The sequence below is a fragment of the Ciconia boyciana genome, chromosome 22 (assembly GCF_034638445.1).
Source record: "Ciconia boyciana chromosome 22, ASM3463844v1, whole genome shotgun sequence".
NCBI lineage: Eukaryota > Metazoa > Chordata > Aves > Ciconiiformes > Ciconiidae > Ciconia > Ciconia boyciana.
The window spans coordinates 4935356-4962242 of NC_132955.1; the positions used below are offsets into that span (position 1 = coordinate 4935356).

A 26887-nucleotide genomic window follows, 5' to 3' on the forward strand; every position below is an offset into this window, starting at 1 on the left:
CCATAGCAGTAAAGTGGCATTAGAGGAATGTAATGTTTTCCCACGGGGTCTGTCCAAAGCTTCATCACTGGCAGTAGTGATACAGCAGGAAACATCTGGAAACAGTCATAAAATAACTGTCTTCATAAAGAGGAACTAGATGGGCTCGAGATGCCTTTCTCTCCTGAGACCTCATCTTCCAAGGAAACAGGTCTGCTGCTCTGTGGGGGCATGACTGTATAAAATAAGGATGATCCTAACCTCACATAGAGCAGCTTCTACTCTTTCAAACCCCCAATATGCAAAATTTCTCATGAAATGTTTGCTTGGAATATTCCCAAAGTTCAGGTTGATTCTGAATTTTCCTTGCAACACATTAAGGAAACTGCTTTTTCTTAATTAGTTCAGCATCCTCTCTCTCCAAGCACACCATTTTTCACAGGTACATTTATTTCAGAGTGATCATGGTGAAGTTCAACTTCCTGTAACCCTAAGATCCTGCCGGCTGAGTGCACACTGTAGCAGCTCTGTGCTGATTCATGATCACTTGTTGCGCCAGGGCAGTATGATCCAGAAGGTGAGCCCTTCAAATAAAGATACAGTATACCTGAAGTATATCTGCTTCAGCTGGAACAGGAGCAGGGTGAGGGCAGGCAGAGAACAGAGGCATCATGGAAACAAAAAGACCAAATCCAAAGAATATTTTGTTGAGCAATGCTGAGCGAAAGAACAGAGAATGCAGCAAAAAGGAAGAAACTGTGACAAGTTTCACCAGAAGCAGTGTGTTAAATATAGCCCTTGGATTTTCTCATTATTAGAATTGGTAGCTGAGCTAAAGACAATCAAATCTCATGCTTCGATCCATAAACTACTGCAGGCACCTGCAATGAACCCCTTCTCCCTCTTATGTGGCACCATATAATTAATCAGAAATGTTAGTAACAAGAAAGCAATTTCAATAGTTAAGTTCAGGAGACCTGGCTTCTGTTCCTAGTCCATCACTGATCCTGTCTGGCCACAGGCAAGTCTTTCCCCTGCTGTATGCCTGAATTTCCCACTCTTATGAAAGGAGACAGGACTACCCACTCGGCTTGAAAAAAGCATCAGGAGCTGAGGGTTGGCAAGAGCCAGTGCTCATTAGTAAGGGATTATAAAGGGTTAGGATTTGCTTCCTGGGAAGCCTGTCAAACATCGCTGGGCCCTGGAGCAATGGTGGGGCCTGGCATTATGAGATCTGAATTCCCCTTCTTGCGTGGAAGGAAGTATTCACCTGGAGCAGCTGCTTCTCTACAGCTCTGCCCTAATCTTTGTGCCCGTAATCAAATCCATTCAAACAAATTAGTTCTAAATTGAAAAAAGGGAGGTAAACCCACGCTGAATAAATTGTATCAGTTTAGTGAAGGGATAATTGCGTTCTTCATCTGTCAGAAAAAGCTGACATTGTGATTTACACTCACTAACTCCGGTTTCACCCCGTAATGGGTGCAGTGATGTACAGTTCACCACACTTGGCTTCTCAGTGGCTCTTCCTCTAGCTGGCTGGCTGTTCCTCCCCCGAGTTATGAATTGTGCCTGATGTGATTCTATCATTAGTCCAGAACACAGGCTGGAGACAGCAATTTGCTTCTCATTAGGAGTGAAACTTCAAATTGTTTCCCACTGTTTGCCCTAAGAGATGTCAGGTGACATTACTGTATTTCTAAAGGAAATTAATACAATCAGCAGAGCCTGGAAGGCTCAAAGCAAGGGTATTGGTAGGGGAGGGCTTTTCTTCAGCTCACTGGTTTGAAGGTGACTTGCTGTGATAAATGGCTGTTAGTTATTTCTATCTGATGCCTGCTCTGGGGACCCAGCTGGAGAGAGCAGTGGCCCTATCGTAGTTCCTGATGAGCTGAATCAAAGAAGCAGCCCCCACACTAGGCCTTGTTAAGAGGCACAGCAGAGACAACAAGGAATGATTAACCCTGGAGAGCAAACTCCTCTTCCGTGTCTGCCAGCTCCCGCGTGCCCTGGCAGTGCTTGGACAGGTTTCTAGAGGAGCCGCTGGCCACCGACGCTGTGCTGGGAGCTGTGCTCTCCCAACGATTGCCTGTCAGCGCAGGGCGCTGAGTGCTGAGTGCATGGGATATTACTGAACAGGCATTCGGCAGCAGAGATCCAGGGCTCACTGGAGTCAATGGGAATCCTTCATTAGTAAGCTGAGCACCAGAAAAAGCTGAGAATCCTTTAGTCCGTGTGCTTAACGGGAGTTTGGTTGCAGGGTTCCCGATTGCCCTCCTGCAGAAATGAATGAGGCAACGCAGAAACGGGCAGGGAGAGGAATTCATAGGCTGACAGAAAGGTATGCGGAAGGAAATTGAGTTCTGTAGAATCTTTCTCAATAGGTGGGTGAATTCATTACAGAAAAGCTTCTGAGAGCAATTGTAAGTGGCTAATAGAGTTTGAATGAAACTGATAGCCCTGCTATGGAGTGCGTGGGAATAACAGTCTCATTATGTTTCACAGGGCATCCCTTATATTCAAAGGGTGATGCACTGAGTACAGAGGGGTGGAGGAGTCACTGATTGAAGTGAGACAAGAAAGACTAACAGGAGAAACTTTGCGGATTATAATTGCAAGGAAAATAACTTCACTGGGAGAGCAATTACACTGTGTGTTAGTCTAACAGAGAAAATGCAGGAACTGTATTGCTCCACATTGGACTTGGAGCTCTGGAGAACAAGCCTTGTGAAACAATCCTGCAGCAGTCGGTGCAAAGGCTGTCTTTCCTGCCATTCCTACAGAGGAGGCAGCAGAGAAAGCCCTTTTGGCCAACAGCCTAGTGAGATGCAGCCCTGATCAGCAGCACATTAATTGAGTTCATTTACAAAATGCATTCCATTGTTGCAGTGCCCAGGCATGGAATCCATCATAGTAGTTATGACAGGGTGTCAGGGGTGGGTGCAGTTGAATGCTGGCCGTGCTCAGGGTCAGTAGGGGCTAGTTCACTTTGTGGCAGACTTAATGATAATGTCATCAAGGCAAGCAGACTTCTGGTCTTCTGGGGGCCCCTTGTCTTTGGAGCAGCCTCCGTTCACCAGAGTGATTGTGGACCCTGAGGAGGTACAGTGTACTGAGAGCTTTAAGTGCACCAGAGGGTGAGAATAGGGGCACGAGCTTCCTAAATCGGGTCTTCCCAGCCTGTTTCTGCTCTTCTACACCTTCCGCAGCACCAAGACTGGGGTTTGCCTTTGTCACAAGGACATTTCCCCCCACTTGGGAAGCAAAGGCTCCCAGGGACAATGGGGCAGTTTGAAGTCCTCTGTCTCCCTTTGCTGAGAGCTTTCCCCCAAGACTTTCCTGACTTTGATTATTTCCCCTATCGCTGTTTCTGTGGTCAGTTCTCCATTTTAGATCTGTACCCCTTTGGCTGGAGCTCAGACAGCACCAGGCATGTGAGCAGTACCTGCCACTCTGCTGGCTCTAACCTGCTTACAAATGCCCCTTCTCAGGCGTTGTATGGCAGAGAGGGATGTGTACTGATGCACAGAAGCCTCTAAATTAGCCATCTGATATAGGGCCCCTTGAAAACTCCTGTCAGCTTCTGCTTAGGGCAGTTGCTAGACTGCTTCACGCTGGACAAGGTTAGAAAGCCAAACAGCTCTGACCAGCTTTCAGGCATCTGTCTCCAGGATTTACCGAGCCAAATACGGCAGAGCCTGGTCCATCATTGGACAGTGGGAAGTGGCAGTACCTGAGAGTACACGCATGGCCAAGAACAGATTAGCTTTGTCTAACCTGAGCTGATCTTTGGTCTGAGGTCTTTCTTGAGGTCTGATGACTTTGATAAAATCCCCTGGAGGAACAAAGCCTCTGTTAACTCCTTAGACCGCAGAGCATGAAACATTGGTCCCCCTGTTTATGTCTTCAGTGGCCATACAGCTACTGTCCCATTGCCATATGGATTTTAATAGGTACAAGCATGCTAACTAAAACCACAGGGACAACTATAATGCGTTTTATGAGGGGTTTGATTTTTTACAGTGAGACCAGGCTTTTAGGTAGAAGTATTATCTTGTATTAGATCAAGTATAGTTGGAAAAAGCAGAGAAGCTTACAGGCACACTTGCCATTATTCAGGTCTGGAATAGAAGCATGAGATTTGAAAGCTAAATACAAGTTGAGGATGATTGCTCAGAGTTTAATTAGAGATGTATCAGTTAGTTCATCTTTGAAAGAAAAGGTAGGTGGTACGTATGCAGTAGAGCGGATGTTGGTTGTAGGGAGAGATGTGATAGCATGCTTATCTCCTAGGAGAAAAATGGAGATAGTTAGCTTATAGCCTGTGTAGCACAGAAATGTTATGGGTGACGATTGGCTTGCTGCAAAACAATTTTTCCATTTGATCCATGTTTAGTCAGATTTCCTGCTGCTGGTAGGGGCTGGAAACTTGATTTCCCGTTCTTCAAATGCTTTGGAGAAAGGGGAAACCCAATTTCTGCACTATGTATCACTGGGTAATTCACATACTGGAGTCCTGTTTTATTTCATGGTGCTGCTTTGCAGGAAACAATTTCACCGCTGTCTTCATGCTGCCTTAAATACTGTTTTATCCATGCACAGTTTCACAACCTCGCCTCTTCGTTTATCAGCTTGCCAGTGAAGACAATACCCTTCCCACTGCCTGTGTTTCAGCAGTGCTTATTTTGGGAACGTGTACCACAGAACTGAGCAGGAAATGATGGACTGCCTGTAGAAAGAGTGACATATCCTTGATTCCTCCAAAATGTTTCATAAGAATTCCCAAATGTTCTGTTCAAACTACCACACAATGATTGTTGTTAATATTCCCCAGTAAGAAAAAAACCACACTTATTTGTGTTTGCCATTTTATGAATTATGCAGGAAGTTTTTCTTTATAGGGAGAAGAGGTATTTTACACACAGATCACCAAAAATCCAGTTTTCAATTTAAAAAAAAAGATTCAGTCTGAACTCTTCAGCAAGACCTGCTAGGTTAGCATTCACACATGCTACTGCACTCATGATGGTTGGGTGATGTGTTTCCGTAGACTCTCACATCTGAGACAAGCACTGCTTTGGGTACATTTCCAATCCCTTTCCTTCAATTTATCAGCTCAAATCCACTGACTCCTATGAGTAATAATGAGGGAAGAACCCCATGTGCATTTGAAGCAAGCCTCTTGCATCTAAAAGAATTTTTGTTTGAATAAGGCCCAACATTTACTGGCCATTAGCTATTTGCTTCAGATTGGGCTTTCTTTCTTATTTTTTGCACAAAGCTTCTGGATCTGCTGTGAAAAATCAAAGAATTCTGATGCATTTTTTAGCACAATTTAGTATCTTGTGCTAAATTAAAAGTGACTCCTAGGTTACTGGCTTCCCTCCTGCCTGGCACATAATAAGAATAGCATGTATTTTGCTAATGTTTTCTTATTCATCATTTTGTCCCTGATTTTTAGCAAGCTGCCTCACCTTTTGTTCCCTGATTTCTCTTCCATTGCCGCTTCAGCAGATAATCTACCTCCCTGGGAGCTGAGCTCCCTGATGAATTCTTCTCTGCATTACCTCTTGATCTGTCCTGAACCCAAAATCTGATTCTGAGTTTATCCCTGGAAGGCAAAGTACAACTCCACTTCACCAGCTCTTCATCAGGGTGGGTTCTGGGGAAAATGTCTCATTATTAGTTTGCATTTTGTACTCATTCTTCTATTACCTTAAGAGCACTTTCCCCAGCTTGACATCCTTTAACATGTATTTTCAGACTATTTCTGGTATTTAACTTCATCTCTGATCTTAAAGGCTTTTTTTCTTCTTCTACATCTTTTTTTTTTTCCTCCCAAACTTGCACTAAGCTGTAGCTTGATTGTGAATCTTCTGGGTCAGACACCAGCATGCAAGTAACACGTGCATCAAGTCCCCACTTAAGGAATTGAGGGGGAATGCCAGATGTCCACTACTGGGCTAACTTCCAGCTCTTTGGCATTTCAATACTATCATATGGTTCTTACCCAGCCTTATGTGGTCCTTTGGTCTTGCCTCTCCCTGTGAAATCGATTCTGCTGCCTATTCTATTGTCTCTAGTTCTGCCATATAATGAAATGCTAAAAATTAAGTGTAATCAGACAGGACTGGCTATCCTGATGTCTCTTCAAAGTATTAGCATTTTGGGAACATCTGCCATCTTATGGTCACATCCGTGTTGTATATTCCAGGCGGATGTGACCCATGGAGCCAACTAAAACATCAAGCCGAATAAAGCTGATATATCCTGACTCTCTACCCAGCCTGCTGGGCCCATGCCAGTGCTGTGCCAAGACAGCAGTGCCAGGGCTGGGTGCAGGTCAGCGAGTGTGCTGAGATGTGTGCACTTCTCTCCTGTTTCAGTAAAAGAAGGACTGAGTTGTTTTGGTTAAGCCTCAAGGTGACAGATATATCAAGGTAAATCATTAAGATGGGGAACATGGTGCAACTTGCTGTCAGCTCATTAATTAGTTCATCCAACCCATATGGTCATAATATAAAAAGTACCAAGCATGCGTGCAGAAACTGAGACTCAAGAAGAATTAAGCGGGGCTAAATTACAGACAAAAAAAAAAAAAGTAACTGACAGTCGGGCTTGCTTCATGTTTAAATTTCAATCTTTTCTCTGGACCCCAGCATGTGTTTTAAACATTTATTATGGGTTGATTATGGTTTGCAATTTTCATTTGTGCTTTATTTCCCTGAGGAAAGCTCAAATGCAAGCACGGCATGTGGCTTGCTGTAAGTTGCCTGCTGGATGGTTTTGTGTGAAGTTTTCCAGCTGGGTTCACAAACACATAAGAAGTTAAATGATTTGTTTAAGGTCACCCAATGAACCAGGGGCTTTCATGGTAATAAAACACAGTGGTCCTTGACTGGAAGAATATCATTTCAGTCCTACAAGGCAAAATTTGCAACACTTTCGGTTACCTGTCTGTCTGCTCAGAACCGAAGAGATGCATTTGCTGGAGACTAAAGGTATGTGATGATTAGATTATGTATTTACACATACAGGGTCATAAATCTTGATGGATTACCCTTAAGACATCAAGAGAAATGACCTCAGTAATGACTGCATTGTCATTAAAAAGCCACACTCATTTGGCATTGCAGTCAGTCATTCAAAATTCTCCCTCTAAATGGTTTGGTGGACAAGAAACAAAACAAAGGGTCCCTCTACTTTCAAAGGGCAAGAATAAATAGGATCAAGCACGCGTGAAGCCTATCAATATTTCAAGCAAACACATAGAAGTGCTGCGCACATGTAGATGCCACAACCCTGAATGCACCTCACTGAGATTGGGCCTGAAAATGTTATTGCCGGTGCCATCATGCCTCTGCATGGAAGAGACTCTAGTAAGATCTGGAGTTGAAGAAATGCTTTAAGAGTTGGTAGTCGATCTGTTCCAGATGCCTGCCAGTGGCAAGGGGTAGGTGGGTTAGTGTTGGAGGATCTTAATACTGAGGCTCTTTCAGTAGGATTAAGCTGTAGGACAAGCAGAGACAAAGCAGAGAGGTCTGGATTCCAGGCACCATGCGATGGGGACCTGATGCTTATCTGGTTTGTATCACTTCTTCAGGATGTTCAGCATGGCAATATGTCCTGAGGTGAAACCCTTCATCTAAAAATATAAATAATTTGGAAATTTAACAGAGATCAGACAAAAATGAAGGCAAAGAACAAGAAGAAATGCATAGCTCAAGTGTTTTGTTTGGTAACAATTCAGGAATTGGAATGATTAAATGTATTTGCACATTTGTGTTAAATTCATTTGACTATTTCAGTGAAAAAGAAACTTAAAAGTTGAAACTTCCCATTTCAGCCTTTTCTAAACAATATTTTGAGTGGGTGGTGTCCAAGGTCCTCCCATTCATACATGAGAAAACAAAAAGCAAGCAATGAAGCTGCAATTTGAAAGCCAAATGAAATAATTCATTGCAGACAATACAGAATATTTCATTTGACCTGAAAGAAATTTTGGTGAAAAGCTTATCATACCAGGAAAAAAGAAACAAAGAAAAAATAGACATTTTTTTCCCATTTGGGGGGTTTTGGTCAGTGAACTGAAACATCAGTTATCTATGCAGCTCTAATCACAGAACTCCAGACATCTGGTTGCCTCAATCACACTGATTCGCTCTTGTTCACAGGTGATGTTACTCCCTTGTATGAAAGAGTGATCCACTTAACAGCCTAACGTGTGAGCAGATGTAGTTAAAATCTCGATGCCAAGTGGAAATAATGAGAACACTCCCAAATGCATTAGCTACTCCTCTCACTGAAGTCAAAGGGATCATTTTGACTCGTATTTGCTGTTTCATATTATTGCCCAATTACTGTAATCTCAGCTCAGCTTTTAAAGGTCATCTCTGCCTTTTCTTTCAGCTTGGAGGCCAGGGACTGAAGAGGGTTTACTCATAGGTAATCAAGCCAATGTAATGGTCACTGATTAGAAACCATCTTGGCTCTTTCCCCATTCAGGTGGTATATGCCCTGTGGAAGGCATTACTCTCAACTCAGCAGTGCCTCAGGGTATATTTAACACAGAATAAAGGCAACCAGATCAGGCTGTAATTGTGTCAATTCAGGAAGCAGAGCAAAATTGCCTTCTTTCTTCCCATTCCTTGGCCCAGTAAAGCCCATGCTACGTGGCAGTCAGTGTAACTCAATGGAGTGGCAGAAGGTCAGTTGTGCCCCAGTATGGCGTAAGGGGATGCCTGGGGTGCTGCCCCAGCATACACCACCGCAATTGCGGGGGATGATCCTAGGAGCTGGTGATTTGCTAGTTGAGTCTGTCTTCCCTCAGTCACCATCTATGCATTGACTATGTGGAGGGTGAGATCCCTTCCTCAGCCTTCAAAAGACCTGCTGTACTTAGGCTCTCTGGGGAAGGAAGATGGTAAGAGAAAGCTTTTTCTTCTGACATCAGATCATTTTGAAGCACTTTCTGTTTGCAATAGCTTTCTGCTGTCTCGAGAAGGAGAATTAATAGAGAAACTGCAGTGAAGAAATTTGAGGAATTTTGCACTCTAGGTAGAATGAAGCGCATGGCTCAGACTGAGTGAAAAAAGATAGGGGAAAATGGGGAACAAAAGTCACAAATCTATGAAGCTGAAGAGCCAGCCTTGCAATTTTAAGGGCCTGAGTTCCTCGTAGAGAGCACAGTGCATGGAGTTATCTGACTTCATTTCTGTAGGTACAGCTGACCATATTGACTAGACCTCCAATGAGTATGTGGTGATTTTAGCAAGGTTGGCTCCAGGGGAGATGCCTATACTGTAGACATCTACCCTTAGATGGATGACTCCTCATTTTGTCCAAGATAAAGAGTAGTCCAAGTGAATTTACCTCCGCTTAACATAACACCTGCTCCCTATCAAGAGCAAAATATATTGAATCAGTCTCTAAACTGGATTTTGTATTAATACATTTGAGGGCATCATCACTGACACATTAGTTGCTACCTGATGGCTTTTTATTTAGCAGAAACCTGTAAACAAGAAGGTCTGACATTCTCTGGTATGACAGTCCCTGTAAACCGATGCTAGAGGCCTGCAGATGTATAAGGAGACATGTGGGAAAACAAATATATCAGGAAGATTTGGGGGTCTGAGAGTTACCCTGCACTTCAGAAAAATACAGATGAGAATCCCTTTTATGGGAAAGAGTGGTTGCAAACGGCAGGGATTTTGCAAGACAAGCTGCTCCAGTAAGATGAGACAGGTACCTTAGAGGCAGTTCCTCCAGGGAAGAAGGGAACCTTCTCTCCAACTCTGACAAAGGGGGTGAGGAGACCAAAATGAAACGGCTCATTCCTCCTGACGAAGTCTCCACAAGATTGCAATAACAGCAGCTGAACCGCTGATTCCCAGAGTATGTCCCAGTCAGAATTACTGGGTTTAGCTTTGTCTAGCAATAATAGTGCTGCTGTCGCACCAAAGACCTGTCCTTCTGTATGACAGCTCAGAGCACCTCGGAGATGGGTAACTTACTCATTTACTAGACTGTTTTTTCTTGATGGTGAGTATCATGTTAAAGCTGATTGACAGTTGCTATTTCTGTGCGGGAGAAGGTGATGTAAGGAACTAGGCCTTTAAGAGGTATTAGGGGCACTTGGAATCAATCATTTTGTCATCTGGAGACTCAGTTTTTGCTATCCTGCTCAGTCAGAGCCCAGATACTAATGACTGGGACTTCCTGCATGCTCCTTAGCACTGAGCAACTGCTGAGCCTCGCAGGCATTATAGGAGGAGGGAGATTTAAGGAGGATGGGGAAAGCTGAGGAGGTTTATGCAGGACTCTTCCTTTCTGTCATGGAAGTCATTAATGGTTTGCCAAGCAGCTGAGTTTTCTGGGTCCGGTCTAGATTTCTGGATCCATTACCAGCCCCAGCAGAGAGACCTACCACAGCTTTAATTCTCTCCTATTCACAAAATTGGCCTTCTCTCCTCTTAGCCTTGTTCCTCGAGCATCCCAAATCCACAAGAAGCGAAGATGTCTCCACTTCTGTCTATTGTATACTGCTATGGGAAGGGGAGTACCTTGGAAAGCAGGGAGGAAGAGCTAAGGTTATTTTGGAGGCTCTGTGTCATATGGAGTAGTTGAACTACCTTATAAACGGAACCTGGGTAATAGCCCAAACCGTCATTTATGACAGCTTCATCAGTATGGGGTTGGTTTGAAAGACATTAAACAATGCTGAATGTGCTGCCTGTACAGAAATGATTCAACTAAAATGTTGCAGTGTGCACAGGACTATGTATTTACCTCATAAAACACCCAGCAAAGAACCGTCATAACTCACAAAACTCATGGTTTTTAGCAATAGAAAGAAAGGCTTTGCAACAAGAAAGGGATCAAGAATATAACCCAGAAATTATTGTAGAAATGTGTCTCTTTAAAGGAGTTGACAATAACATGGGTTTGATTATTTCTGAAGGGGCTTAACTGGCCTTTATATTCAGATTCCATTCAAAATGGATAATTTTCCATTTAAAAACATATTTTTTCCCCCCAGTGAGTAGGAAATGAAACTAGATGACTTTGTATCCCTAAAAAATGTATTATCCAGATTATCTTTGGGGAGATTTAAAGAAAGAAACCAATCTCTTTGCAGCAGTGAAATTTCAAAGCCTGCTAATTTTACTGTGAAGCTTTAAAATAAAGAGACAATTTAATTCTTCTGATGTAGCAGTGTTGTTTGGTCCTTGCTTCATCTCAGGTGCTTCTGAAAGGCACTGGAAAATAATAATCATGTTCCCTTCTAGACACATAAATCAGACTCTCTTCAGCAACATAATTTTAGATTACAAACATAAAAGTTGAGGAAGAATTTCACATCTCTCAGTTCAGCTGTTTGCAGTGAAGGTCTCCCTCAAGTGATGTCTTAGCCACCACTATGATTACAGCTTATTCCTCTACCTTGTGTCTTCTGGGCCTGACTTTGGGCCAAAGCACTTCTAGGAGCAAACTGATTATAAAATACTACAGGAAGGAGGATTTTTCAGCAGGGCAAAATAAACCAACCCCTCTCTTTCTAATCTGGAATCCTTCAGGGTAATTATGAATACCAAGAAGAGCTCTGCAGGTTTATGTCTTCTGCTTACAAAATAGGTCAAGTAAGGACAAGACCAGTTTCCTGCCTCTTGCCCAGGCTGAGTTGATGCAGTGCTTCTGCTGAGATGAACAGGAGTTCAGCCTTCAAGCCCAGTCATTCTCTGACTCCCACGGAAAAGGCTAATCAGCAGAGATAATCAAATTAAAAAAAAAAAGAAGGCAGAAAAATTGCAACTGTTTGCATGAAATGTGTATTCCTTTCTGCTTCGTGATGAACAAATTCCTATGTTTGCATGCTTCATTTGTTATTTATATCTATATATTAATATATAGATATTTACCTCTTCTATCCTCTCAAAGAAAGTAAGACTTCCCTGGTCACTTCAGAACCCGTGGGAGCCTCCCATGCTGACTCTACTAGTGTCCTAGTGACAGGACTACGGACACCTTGTTTACTTCAGGCAGCTATCCATTACATGGAGGGAGGAAAGCCACCATTATGGAACACGGCGAATGTCCTTTGTAGAGGTGAGATGCTCAGTTAGTTTGGAGATTTTGGAGTCCAGGGGGATTATTGATTTCCATCACATCTCACACACAAGCCCGAGTAGCAGTGTTAGTGGGGCGAATCCTGTTTCCCCTCATGCTGTATATTTAGATTAATCCTGTGAAAATAGATGGCATTTGAGGAGCCTGGGCAATTTTAAGAAGATTGGCTCCAGTGGAGATGCCTACATGCCTACAATTTTCCATCTGCTTTATAACAGTTTCTAATCAAAACCCAGCGACTGTGAAAAACAGAGGTGATGAGGTCGGGCCCAGTCCTATGATCCTTCTCAACAACACGTGCGTGGACTTAGGTGACCTTTCTGCCCATTGTAGCATCTGCCCTGTCCTCTCCATTTGGGCTCTGGGGACTGCTCCTTCCTTCGCTGGTTCTAATCATCTGTGACCTTACTGTGCTCCTGTGGTTAATGATTAGCTATAGGGACTTCACCAGGTCAGATCAGTTCCTCCCTACCTTGTGCCAGAGACAACAGGGAGAAATCAGCTCCTCTGGACTATATGGAGGAAACAGCACTGTAGGCTAGAATACACTCAATTAAAAAAATATGTTCTTTGGTCATGGTCAAATTGGCAATAAAATCAGTAGTGGGAAATCTGGGAGGAGGTTTCGAATTAGAGTCATAATGGCTGTATGGGAGCATGATGCCAGATTTAAGACCAGTGGCCTTGGAGTCTCATATTTAATGGGTCCAGATGGACTTTTGCTTAGAGAAGCACCTGCCTAGTGATTCAGAGCAGTGAGAGAACTTTTCAATGTTTTATCTTTCACCTGCAATGGCAGAGTTTAGTTCAAGTCCCTGTTTTTCCCAGGACAGAGCAGCGATTTGCTTTAGGGCTTTCATGTCCTAATCCTATGCTCTATTCACGGAGCTATTGCAAAAACCTTGAGAAAAAAATCATCACATCTCATAGGTCTGCTCTGCCCCAAGTTCCTCCTTCCCATGCTTAGAATTTCAGAATCGCAGCCATTTATTCAATGTGCCTCCTTTTACAGTTTATAACCAAGCACAATACCCTGCAGTCAGAGAATCACAGTTCAGTTCCAGTTGGAATTGTGCTCACACAAAGAATTTAAAAGTAATCCCAAGTAACAAAAAAACTCAGAGAGCACAACTGAAGCACAGATGAAGCAGAAGCTGTAAAAAAGCTTTAAACTGGCAGGCTGTATGCAGAGAAGAGAAAACTTAACTTTGGGACTAATGCTTTAAGTTTATAGCGATCTGCTTATAACCTTAGATCTATCTTTCATAGTCTGGGAGTGCAGATACAAAAAGTCTCACTACAAGCTGTAGCTTGAGGCCATTGTTTACATTTGTTTGCCTTTGTTTCGGGTGTCTTGCAAACAGCTCATTAGCTAAAGCTGGATGTTTCCTAGGCATGGGTAGAGACTTCTAGTTTGAGCCATGGTCTGGCTCATATTTAATATTACTTGCCCTTGGAGCACAGTTTGTTCCATTGTTGCCCTTTAAGGTCTTTCTTTTCCAAAGAATAGAAGAATGGTTGCTATGAAACAATGCTAGATGCTTATCCACATCCAAATACGTTTTTTATTTGAGTGGAACAGGATCAATGTTTTCTCCATACTCTTGACTGCACGTTTCTCCTCCCTAATGCTGGCACATCTCTCACTGTGTTCAACTTTCAGGGTGTTCTTTGACCTCTCCCAGCCTTGGACACCTGGAGATGGGGCTGAAGATGCATCCCTCTGTGCAATGCCTCCAGGCCATTCCCCAGCTGAGTTCTAAGGGCTGTTCAGAGGAGGCAGTGCTTCCAGTGCTCCCCTGCTCTCTCTGACACACCAGAAGCAGGTTGACCATGGAAGATGGTTATGCTACTTCTTTTCCTGAATGGGAAAACTGGTGAGCTGGAAGAACTCTGTCCAAACAATTCTCCATGTACTTAGAGGCATCTTTGCTTTTCTGCCTTGATATTCATGCTGTTAAACAACCTTCCTCTGTCCTTCTCCCTTCTTCTCTCATGAGTACCTTTGCTTTCCTGCTGACTTTTCAAAGCTGCCTCAGTTGAGGCACCTTCTTTCCACTGCTGCTACCTTCTAAACAGCTTCTTTAATGTTAAAACTCCCTGTAAGGGTAAAATCATTCTTTGAGCTTTCCAGTGTCCTGGTTAACCACTATGCCATTAGGACAATTTGCATCGCCAGCATCGCTTACACAAAATAGCAGCTACTTTGTCTTTAAAATCCATTACAGCATTGGCTGCTACCCAGCACTAGAGCAATTGAATTACAATTAATAGTATCTCCAGCATAAGGCTTAGAAGAACATCATGATTGGGCCAATACTTAACTTTCAAATTTTCATCTTCTTCTTTATGGAGAACTGACTGAACAGACTCTTTTTCTTTTTTTAACAGATTGATCCAGATCTTTTAAGTTGATATATTTGTCCAGTTCCTTTCTAAAAAAAACTTGTCTTCCCCAAGGCAGTTAGAAAATCTGAATGAAAAGAAATGTGGAAGGCTAAGACTGCTTATACTGAGCTGACAAGTATGATTCCATTGTGGTTTTGATCCTTTCCATCCCTCTGTCTGAATTCACAAGGGATGGGATTCATCTCAGGGACTGAGTATATCTACAGCATGTCTCCAAATGAGCGAGTTGTCCTGAGTTCCCTGGTGGTCACTGAATTCAGGGAATGGACTACAGAACACAATCCATCTGTCTAGATATAGGTGTCATTTTTAGAAAGAGATGGAATGCACTCCTCTGTGTGTGTGTCTGTTGGACATTTATTCAGATGATCCCCATCCCCAAATCTGGATGAGAAGAATTGAACTTTCATGTATCTGCATTTGTATTTCCTTTTAGAAACTTGTTGGGGCAGAACAGATGGGTTCAGTCCCCAAAGAGGGGACCTAAACATATGTTGACCACATGTAAGAGTCAACAGGCATATCTGGTGCCTAAGCTAACACCACAGCCAAAGAAAACCTAGGGCTTGATTGAGTTGCCCAAACAGTGCCACCTGACATCGAGATATCTGCACAAGGCTGTCAGTCGTGACCTAAGACCTAGGGGAGACCTGCGTGGATGTTGGAAATCAAGAGTGATACAGGCCATGATGCTCAGGTTCAGCAATTCAGCCAAGCCCCTAGCTCACACGTATACATTTGCATTTAAGTGTTTTAATCTTGAACTGCAACACACCCCAAACACCCTTTGTATTTTGTGGTTCTTCAGGGCCTGATGCCACAGAGTTGTGCTCTGTGTCAGGAACATGTAGGTGGTGCTGCAATACAAATGATAAATAATAGCAAGCAGCCTTGACTGCCTCCCTGATACCTGTTCAGCTGCCATTTATTAGTTAGTAATTTACCTTCTGTATCATGGTTCCTGGTTGTTGTCAGTGCAGTCCTGATCAGCTAGGCTGGAGAATTAATTTCCATAATGCTCAGCAAAATTTACTTTAGGCCATTTTGGCTTTGCATCATAGAGGCAAAACTGTGACACATCAGACATATCTCAGCACAGCTTTGCTTAAGATAGCAATGAAAGACGATGCAAAATAGCCCCTGGTGATAGTCCCGCTCACCATGACATGACACCCAATGCCAGACCCCTGCCTCCGCTGCAGAACTCATCTTTGTTGGGAAACTGGGGAGGTGAGGATCTGGATTCCGGACCTAGCCAAGGCAAGGTGAAAGCCATTTGTCTTGGCATCTACATCCCTGTGAAGAGAATGTGGTGGAAAGGGGGGATATCCTTCTGATGTAGGTGGTCTGCAAGTTGTGCAAAAGCAGCAGAGATCACTATAGTCACCAAGAGAAGGCGGGAGTGCAGAGGTTAGTTAGTTAGTGCAGAGTGGGTGAGAGGGGAGTGAAGGCTGTATTCCTGCCTTTTTTCCAGATTGGTTTATATCGCTGCTTTCTGGTAAATTAGTTCCTTGTGGAAATAAATTATCTAGAATTTGAGGATATTTGTGTGGTTTTGGGGGTTTTTTCCCCACCTGTTCTTTCTACATCACACCTTTGCTCTGATGGGGATTTGGAGTTTTTTTGTTGTTTGCTTTTTTTGTGTGTGTTATGGTTTATTCACTGGAAATGTTGATTCCTCATCAAAAATTCAACAGCTTTTTGGCCCCAAAACACCAGTTTTCGGCCAAGAAATGGCTTTTCATTCTCAGGAAAAACCTTTGCTTGGGTACAACTCACATGTTGTGAACTTTTTTTAAATCATAAAAAGCCCCACTTGTACACAAAAAAATCATTTTGATGGATAATCTTTGACCAGTCGCATTGGGAACGTCAAGCTCGTAGTGCCTAACCTCCTCTTTTGGCTATTTTTTTTTCTCTGAGATCTTTGGAAAGCACCATTTATTTTTCTTACAGCTTAAATGAAAACATGGTGGAAGCACAGTGCTAGCAGACACATCCTTTCTTCTGTTTGTCAGACACTGAAATATAAATCTTTTTCTATGTCTCTTCAAAAGCTTTTAGCAATATCATATTTGGAAAAGCTGTTAATTCCTACCTAGCTTTCTCCACTTGTATCTCCCAGAATGAAATGTAACACTATTCCCATTTTATAGATAAAGAAACTGAGAACTGGGGAAATTAAACTAAAGGCCATGGTAGACATGAGTCATCTCCAGGCCCAGGTCCCTGTCTTGCCCTATCTCACACCTTCCCTGGGAGTGTGACAGTCATCCTCTAGAAAGCTGCCAGCTATGGTGTTACACGTGATTTTTTGGTTAGACCCACATCAACTTACAGGTTATAGGCCAGAGAGAGGATGCTGCTGTCGGCAGCGGACTAAAGATTGTATCATTAACATGCAGTCAAAAAAAAAGAAAGAGTTCAACGAGCACGGCCACTTCACAAAAAAACTTTGGAAGTAAGGACACGCTGCAGCCCTGCCCCCTCCACCCTGGCTGCCTGGCCCACGGCACGCAGACAGGGTGCAACACACCCTACAAACACTTAAAATGCATCTCTCCAGGCTGCTGTTCCCATCCAGTGCAACTCAGCTAAAAGAGCCTTTGAAGTGGGATTATACAGTTTATCTTGTTTCCTCTTTTCTTCTGTGTTCAGGCATTTTTGCTCTTGAAGCCACACTAGAAAGAAGTCCGACGCAGAGGGGGGAAGCTGTTTTGCTGGTTTTGGAGTCTGGTTTGCATGAGGCTGCTTTACAGTAGTACAACATCAGTCCCATTGTCCAAGGAAGGGCTGAAAAGAGGGTTGTTGGTCTAATAAAGGATATTAGCTCTCCCCAGGAGCCTTCCTTTGAAAAGAGAACGACAAACCAACGTAGCCTGAAGGTGAACTTCAACCTCTAGTCACTGTTCCCTTCTGAGAACTTTTTCTCTGCCTGGAGTAACAAAGCGATAGCTTTAGGGCACTGAAAACACGTACACTTCTCCCTGGTTGCCTGCTGTCATCCTTGAGTGAGCAACAAATAAAAGGTTTCCCAAAAAACCCCTCTGCTTCTACTGCTCTAGGAAGCCTGGCCTGTGAAGCCCCAGTCCTGAGCACGATGCTCAGAAACATGGACTGGCCATTACGTCCATCAATATATTTTAGGTGTTTTTTTCCAAGCTTCCCATGGTGCAAGCAGCGATTGTCTGGCTGCCCAGGTTACAGCTGCAAGCGTGGGTAGCGACACAGCTGGGGACACCATCAGGAGCATGTGGCACTCAGGGCGTCCACCCGCTCCCCAGCAGCAAACTGCTGTTCTGCAGTGACGTTCAGCTGCCAGACACTGCTGGCCAGGCTGTCCTCAGACGTTGTGCCAGCACTCTGCAGGGTGTCTGCCAGGCGCTCGCGTGAACAGGAGATGGACACATCGGGGAACATGCTGTGCTCACAGCTGCTCCCAAGTTCCCTCCTTATAAGCAATCAATATACCCTTGGCCTCAAGCAGCTAAGGACCATTGTAAGCTCTACTGTTCAAAGTGCAAGGGATGCTGCTATATATTGAGAAGAAAAATACCACTTAACAAAAGGGCATTTTCTGCCAGATACTGCTTTTCTTTCCAGCTACAGGAAAAATGTCACATGATAAATGGTAATCACACTGTTTAATACACTGCTGAGAGATGCTGGGATCCTGCAGTGATGAGGAAAGCATAGAGCCTTTGTAGAGCAGCTTGTGCTTCTTTTACGCATGTGCTGAATGTGGTTTTTAGACCATCTTCCAGGTTTAATCTCTTTCAGGCGTTGTCCAGCTGGAGCTTCCAGTTGAAAGCTGTTAAGAATCAGGAGGTCTGGATCTAATGCCCTGCTCTGCCATGGGTTTTCACTGCATCTTTAAATGCACTTATGGCTTTTTCTTCCAACAGCTGCTCAGTTTCATCAGTCTGATGTTCAAGAGTTCTCAAACCCATACCCATGTTACCAACACTGCAATTCCCCCAGTCATTGCCTCCACCAGCTGCATCTTGCATGCAGTATGAGGAATGAGCTGACCTCTTGGTCATGATGATTCTTCCTTCATCTCCTGGCCTTGCCTCAGATGATAGTGTTCTGGGAATCTGTTTGGGAAATCTGGGCTGAAGCTGGAAAACGGTGTTAAAAAAGGGTCAGATCAGTTGCCTTCTCTTGGCATGTTTTCTCAGTTTCTCATATTCACAGGCTGGTAGGCATTTCAGATCACGCAGACAATTTAGGATGAGATAAATAGCATCTCAGCCTTCATTTGACTGCATTGACGAGTTCCCCATCTCCCATAGAGACAATTACAAAAGAGTTTCTCATCATGCCCGTTCTTTACATACTAGAAATTATTTGAACTGTATGCTTTATAAAAAGGCACCTCTGACCCCATCCACAGGTACTGTCAAACTCACTGTGGACCAAAACAAGCCTAATGCACCCCTTGCCTCTGAAGCTTCATCCTTGGAGCTTCATGCCTTTGGAGCTTCATCCATCCTTGGATGCAGTTTGCAGGTGGCAGGTTTTGACCAAGTCAAACAGACTGGCCACTTGTTTCCAGGGAATTTGTCTCAAGGAATTTGTTTCCAGGGAATTTGTCTCAGTGCCTGACCTGTTCCGACGGGGGAAAGCCTTGTTACCTATTCTGGTTTTACCTGGGAAGGGGTATGTTACCTAGTTCTGCAGCTGGAAATTCAAGGCTGCACCTGCCACACATACCAGCACCAGCCCGCCCTGAGTGCAAGGGAGTTTTTGCAAAACCCCAAATTACCACATTTGTACCTGAAGTAATTCTCCAGCCTAGAATTTGTTATCTGACGGGCTGGCACCTTGCAGGGCTCTGAATTTCACATGTCATTATCACCTTCAGAGCCAGCATTGCTGCTTCGATCACAAAGTTCCCTTCAGCAGCCACTTCCCCTGGACTGAATACAAAATGCAGCTTAACACTGCTTGGTGTCCACATGAAAAGTGTTTGGAGATACGGACTTTCTCAGGACCTGTTAAGAGAAGAATTTGCCCATTCTGTAAACATAAAAGGTCTCTTGATGTAAAATAGGAGGCAGTAATCTTACCTTTATTAAATTGCCCCATATCTGGGGGCGAAACAACTCTCTCCTGGTCCCTCCCAAAGTGTCTGCAATTGAAGATATCATCCCATAAATATCCACAGGAATGATACCTGCCCAATTCAGAACTCTCTTGAATGATGACTCTGGATCAGTGATGTTTTCCTCCATGCAGGGCAGGCAATTGTTTGGCTGAGAGCTTTGTTTTCTCCACGGAACTGAAACATGTAGCAACCTTGCATAGGGTGAGACACAACTCAGAAAACAGCAGAGATGGCACCTCTTTTATATTAAGGCCTGAAGAGTGACACCCCCAAAACAGCAGTGCCAGACACGATGCCAATTGCTGTGTGCTTGGAGGAGAGAGATGCCGCTGCAGGGCGGAAGGCTGGTGCAGGGAATCGGAGATCTCAGGCCTGAGAGGTGACTTTCAGTGATGTTTTCCCAGAAACAAAATCAGGGTATCAAGAGGGATGAGGCATCCTTTGGAGCTACGTTTTTCAAAACTATTGCAAACCTGCTGCAGAGCACCAAAGGGAGAGAATTACTCCTGTCCTGGCCCAAATTTGAAAATATGAATCAAGCCTTGAAAGAATAATGAGATTTTTGTTTTTAATTCTATTTTAGGGTTTCTTTTGTCTTTGGCTTCCAGCTTTATGGGCCCTGATGGCTCATTTAGGCTATATTTAAGAGCTTTCCTTGGAAGCTGCAAGATTTAGACTTCTTGTTTGTTTAATGCTACCTGAGAATTTCACAGGGCTGAAGAACTGAGGCTTTAATATTGCTGTATCCCTTATAAAATAGTGAGAACCTGCAAAGCTGGATACCTGTGCTGAGTTTTCTGCTGTAAATAGATGTCAATATTTCTTGTCTTCTTATCAACATAGTCCTTTCCTCTTCTGTTTCCCTTAACATGTTAATGGGACGAGCAGTCTGATACCTTTCCTAAGGCCTCTGTATCTCTATGCTCTTTGTCTGGGGTGAATACATAGAGCCAAAGATGCAAAGATACAGAAATAAAGTGTTCAGAATCTCAAACTGATGTTCTGCTGCCCCTGCCACTGGCTTTGCATCCAGCCTGGAAGATGGAGGATAAAGCCAAGAAACTAAGGAGATTTAGCCTGATTTAGGAGAACATGATGTTTTATGCCTGCAGCATTGGTAGGAGGGATTAGGCTGGGTCATTAGCAAGGCCTAGATTGTTTGATTACCCTAACCAGACTGTGCAAAGGAAACAAACCAGGAGGAAAGTGGCCCACAGGGGCACTGAGATTCTTCTAGTGATGTTCCTGGTTTTATTATTTGTATGTTGTGCTTAGTGGAAGGTTTAAAAGCAGGCAAGTGGGAAACATTGGTTTCAGCAGCAGGACTGGATCCAGCAGCATTGAATACACGTGTCCATAGTATAAAATTTGATAACACTGAACTAGAGTTACTAGGGAATAGGGGGAGATGTAAGGAAAAGCTAATCAGTTCCTTCCCCACTCCCTCGAGGTACTGTGAATGTTCTCCCAAGGAGGCACTACACCTTGTGACAGCTCTGTGTTCCCATGAATACTGTGCTTCTGCTGGTATTTGAACACCTCCTTTGGCAAACTTCAGCCTCTCTCCGCAGCAGCCTCCTGGTGTGCATTTTGCCTCTGCTCAGCCTGGATTCCTGGCTATTCCTTCCTGCTCTCTGCCCTCCCCACTCCTCCCTTCCTGATCTGGCTCCTCAGTTGCAGTGCTGGTGTTTCCTACCCCAGGCTGCAGCTTTCTGCTGTGCCAGACCAGCCTTGGACATCCTCTGAAGGCAATTCCTCTGCAACACGAGTTTGCCATATTCTGGGCTCCATCCTTGCTCTGTCTTCTGGCTCTGTGATTTGTTTCCAAGGCAGCTTCCTGCAGGGACCTCTAAGATAAGGTCCAGACTGACATCCTTGAGGAGAAAGAAACTTTCAGGTTACCATGCCCCATTTTAAGCAGTGGGTATGTTTTAATTTTGCTCTTGTGCCTCAGTTGGCATTGCCACTAAATTGTTCACTGGGGCAAGATATCGAACTGTGATATCTGATATACTGAAAGCTCAGGCTTTCAGAAGAAGCTGACACAGAGAAGAATAAAACAAATTACCCTCGCTCTTCATAGAGTTTATTAGCATTTTCTAGCTATACAATGGTCCAGAACCAGTGTAACCCCAATCCAGCACTTGCCCAGATGTTTTCTGAGTGGGTAGAGCCAGTGTAACTAATTTCAGATGATGGTTATCAGATATCAGGAATAAAACAAAAGCAAACAAAAATAGAACTTTCAATCAGGATGGGTCATTAGAAACCAAGAGTAATCCCATTGTATTGCCTTGGATCTTCCTGCACTAGAAACAAGCGATGGAAAAGTTAATTTTGATTTGGAAAGTACCATCATATAGGGTTGGTTTAGTGTTAACATAAGAACAACTGAGGATTTTATTTTGTGATCTACAATGAGCATTATTATCCTTTTGTAAAGGAACTGAGTTTAATCACATCTGGCAGACCTGCTGGGTATAATGTGTCCCAATATCCCATTACATTTTCAATTTACATGTATTACCTTTCCTTGGGAAAGTTCCCTGCACTTCTGCCCATTGAATTAAATGGCTATTATGAAAACAGAGCAGGACATTTTAGTGATCTGAATGTTTGATTTTACCCTGGGAGGCAATTAGTGCTAATAAGTCCTGTACCCAATGCCTCTCTCAGATTTGTCACAAAAGTAGAGCATATAAAAAGCCTCAAGTGGAGAAGTGGGACAAAAGTTTCGTAGGCCAATTCCCTTTCCACCAAAACCACCAATAATGAAGAGCAGAAGAGCTGTGTCTATGTAGAGAAGATCAGAGTCAAATTCTGTATCTTTTAGACTGTATCACTTGTCCACAGTTACTTCCAAGTCAAGAAGTGGCATTCAAAATCAATGCTAGTTTTGTCTGTGTCTTGCAACACAAACAAATGCCATCCAAAACATACTTGGGAGCTAATGATGTTAGTGAGATAAATAATTAAAGCAGAAGGAAAAAGGCAGGCATTTAAAGGCTCAACAAAAGTAGAGGAAACACATTATAGACCAGATTTGAAAGGAGATGAAGACTTGATCCCTATAATCTATATTGATCAAGGCATTTGCAATATGCTTATCACAAGCAGAGAAAGGAAATGAGGAAAGTGTCATTAATCACGCTACGGCTCTGCCTAGGGGCTCAGTCAATCACGTTCTTGTACTACCTAGGCACAGTATTCATATGCAGAAAGACACACTACTTCCTAAACAATTTACATTCCAAGTACGTGTTTTACAGGCAGGATCACAAGCCTCTTGATTTTAGGCATTAGGATTTAACAGCTGAGGCCTTCCAGCCTGAAGCTTGGCAAAATGGTACAATAAGCCAACATGAAAAGAGCATGCACAGGGAGCTGCAGCGGAGGCTCTTGCCATGAGAATAGAGGGGTGAAGTAGGAGGCTGGTGGTGAGCAGAGCGAGGGAGGCAGAATGTAGGAGCTGGAGCTGGACCAAGTTCGTGGTGCTTAAAAAAGAGAGTCTCACGTACAGCACTCGCTGTGCTGAAGCTGCTTACTCAGAAATGGCGACCGAGCTCCAGAGAAGCTGACATGGGGCAGAGGGATCTGAAATTACAGGATCCATCTCTGCCACTTTAAAGTCAGTCAGGTTTTACTTCCATGAGAAACTACAGCCTTATGAGGCATATGATCTCTGTGAGCAGCTCACAGGAAAGGTTCTGCTTAGAAACAATACTGTCCATTGCACTATATTTAATAGATGAAAATATTCCCATATTTTTAATTACTATGGACATCTGTTCCAGTGGCTTATTCATCACCTGCAGTTTTTATAATCTTTGTAGCTCTAAATGCAATAGTACGCCAGGGACATAAGCGATAAAGACCTTATTTTCATGCAAATATGGCTAGCAAGAAGAACAGCAATCAGGAGGAAGAGCAATAGAAGGAATAGGTGAATACCTATCAGTGCAATATTGCCCAAAGCTCTCTGCAGGATCTTGATTGGTATTTAGTGTTAGGGAAAGTAAGAAAAGAAAGACAGAAGGTGGATGTGTCTGTGGTTTTATACCCAGTTACACAAATGCAGGAACTGAAGCACAGAGCTGTAAAATGCTGTGTCCAGAGAAGCTTGTTTACTGTTTCAGATCAGGTCTGGTAATACGGCAGAATAGCGGTAGAGAAAGTGCACATGGAGTAAGGGCAAGGGCATTTTCTGAAGACTGTTTTTGAGTGTGTTTACTGGTTTTTGTAAAGACTCCTTTAGGGAGCATGCATTGAGCTCAATTTTTAATGTGCTCTAAAATTCCCAAGTTTTTGCTTTGGAAGTATTATAAATGAAATTAGCATTACACTAAACAGAGGGAAGTTCAAAGGTGATAGCAGACAGCTGAGATGGCAATACAGCTGGGCTTCTCCACCTTTCACGGAACAGTGGCGTTGAATGCAGCCCAAGGAAAACGGGCATACATGGATACTACGGGGAGCGAAGCCACCTCTTCTCCTTGCCTACAAACTCTGCTTACTCTCCTCATCTCAGGAAAGGTTCCTGTCCCCTGCGAAGTCTTTCCAGTGTCTTGCAAATTGCTGCAGAAAGCAATTTATAGATTCAGCTATTCTGATGTTTCAGATAAATATTAAAGGCAGCACAGATAGAATTTCCATGTGACGATGCAAGTCATCTCCCTCCTTCCCTTTCCGAAGAGTGTGAGTGAATTCTCCTGGAAGCAAGAGAAAGCAAAAGAATGATAACAAATCAAGAGCCTTGGAGAAAGCATGCAGCTTTCTCCAGTCACCGCTCCAGTTACCGGCCTAAGGTGTGTGCGAGGTGTGAGTGTTCTTCTCATTTTTGATTTTGCACACACCAGTGCACTTCCATCCTGGGCAGCAGTAACTGGGCTGCTCTTGGCCAAGCCCCAGGCAGTGCTGCCTTCCCATAGCCCGGCTCACCAGGACTTGCTAGAAGTAGGGATGCATAGGGAACCCCCAAATCCAGTGTCTTCTGATGAAGATGCCAGAAAAACAGGAGGGAGGAGGCCTTTAGGCAAGACCACAGGTGGCCAGAGTGTGATTCATCCCTTCTGACCTCAGATATCTACAAACCAGATATCTGCATTCCAGTTCTGTATAAACACTGACCTTAGGACATGAAGAATTTCACCATAAGTGCAACTTACTTCTCTCACAGAAATATATATTTCCATACACTCACACACCCCACAAACTTGTCTTGCCCCAAGGTAGTTTCTGACACATACTCACAACTGCACTGCCATGCATTCACAAGTATTGCCAGGTTGTTTGTTAATCTTGAAATTTTGCTCCTAGTATTTCTATGAAATCTGCTTATGGATGCTTAGAATTTATTTATTTATTGCCTTCTGCTCTGTCTATCTGCAAAATGATTTCTTTGAAGGCTGTATAGATTTTCTCTTGTGCTCTGTTTTTTTGTCTGTACTGAACTTGAAGGCTTTGGGAGGGAGGGAGAGAGCAAGCGTTTTCTTAGATTTTTAAAAAGAAATTGCTGGAGATATTTACGTATTAATAAATTTGTACTGAAAGACAGACATCCCCATAGGTTTTCAGCTCTAGTTGAATAAAATAATCTACAAACAAAGGCAGCAGAAGAAAGACAAGTAGGAGAGTGGGTATAAAAAGAAGATGGAGTGTCCTGTTCTATTCTAGCCCTTTTTTTTTTGCTGCAGACTTTCAGGAAAACTGGTCTCCAGGTTTATCCAGCCATTCCCTTCTAAACAAGGTTATCATGTCTTAACTCCTTTCTTCAAGCAGACTTTCCTGCAAGCTTCTTTTGGTGCTAGAGCTGTATTCTGCAGGGGATCATTTCAGGCAGAGGTGTCTGTTTGTTTGTCCGAGGCTCAGAGTGGAGACAGCTGGCTTTACACCAACAGCTTGTGTCTGTGGTTGCTTTGTCATTGCAAACACATTTGAGAGCTGGGTACATAAACGCAAAACCCAATCTAATCTGTGCTAGACTAAGGAAGAAACAATTGACTTTATTGTAACTGAGGATGGTCTCTCATGTAATCAGGGAGGCAATGCTTGTCATGGCTAATGAGGGCCTGCAGTGAAGTAAATGGGTGTTTTGCCTCCGCTTCACAGGGCTGCGCTGTCCTGGATGCTTTTCTCCCCAGTCTCTGCACATGTATGTGCTGGCTCCTCCTCTCTTGTGTCAAGCATAAGTTATGTGTCTTGGCTTTATACGCCTACAAGACCTACCTCGGCATCTTTACCATCATCTCTTATTCCCTTTAGACAACTTCAGTGCCCTCTGGAGACCTGTCCAAAATGCCCCATCACCCATCCGTTAGATTTTTAGCCAGAGGTGTTTGTGTTGCCTCCCATGATAGGAGGCATCCTTACACATCCTTACACATGATGGGAACTCTACACAGACAAGCTCAGTACCCCAAGAGCCTTCAGAGTCTTCCCCTCCTTTCCTGAAATCCTTTTCCTGGCATCTGTGAAATAACTTGACAGCAGTTACTATCAGCAGAGAGCAATCACTGCCGTGCTGAATGGCTCTGCCGCATTGCTCTCTCGCTGTTCTCCTCTCGCTGTAGCCAGCTGTTGGCCTGGTGCAAAGCCTTTCCATCTTTTCATCCTTCTTCTGTGTTTTGTACCGCACCTGGCACAATTGTGTCGTAGACTCACAGACCTTGATCATATAAATAACTAGTAACTATAATAACTACAGCCACAAGCTACAAGCTGTTTTTCCTGGCTCTCTGGAAGCTCAGAGTCCCACTGCTTTGGGCCTCATTCTTTTTGAGCATAGACTGTCTGCAGCGTGCTGGTCCAACACCCGCTCAGGTATTGATCACAAGTCTCTTCTCTATTGAATTTCTCTCCAGGCAAACAAATGAATTAGATTCTCTATCAAAATAGCAGAGCCCAGCAGCAAATAGAGTATATCTGGGCAAAAATCCTTCTGTGTTGTTTTGTAGCAAGCAAACAAACCTGTGAATCTTTTGTGCTTATTTAAAAAACAAAAGTCCTGGATTGGTTTTGGAAATAGTGGCCTATATTTTCATCTTGTATTTGTATTCTTTTCATTGAGGCTGCTGAAAGGTATGTTCATTAGTCACAGGAGTGACACAGGTTTTACGAAGGAAAGCTCCTCTCCTGGGGTGCCTGTTTTACCATGCCCAAAGCTTGAAGGTCTTGTTCAAACCCAAAGTTCCCAGTCACTTACTGTTTTCACACCATGGGCTCACTCTCAGACTGGAGTCTGGAAGTTTCCCAAGTTGGGAA

The 26887-nt window shown here is 43.5% G+C and overlaps 1 protein-coding gene and 1 long non-coding RNA gene across 3 annotated transcripts in view; both read left to right on the forward strand.

Moving 5' to 3' along the window:
* Nucleotides 1–13979, forward strand: part of LOC140662328 (uncharacterized) — a 116017-nt gene extending 102038 nt beyond the window's left edge. The window contains exons 4-5 of the long non-coding RNA XR_012046057.1: nucleotides 11920–12087; nucleotides 13772–13979. This is a non-coding gene — a long non-coding RNA (uncharacterized lncRNA). The remainder of the gene's footprint in view (nucleotides 1–11919; nucleotides 12088–13771) is intronic.
* The window catches only part of ASIC2 (acid sensing ion channel subunit 2), a 515886-nt gene that overhangs the window by 251538 nt on the left and 237461 nt on the right, over nucleotides 1–26887 (forward strand). The window lies entirely within an intron of this gene.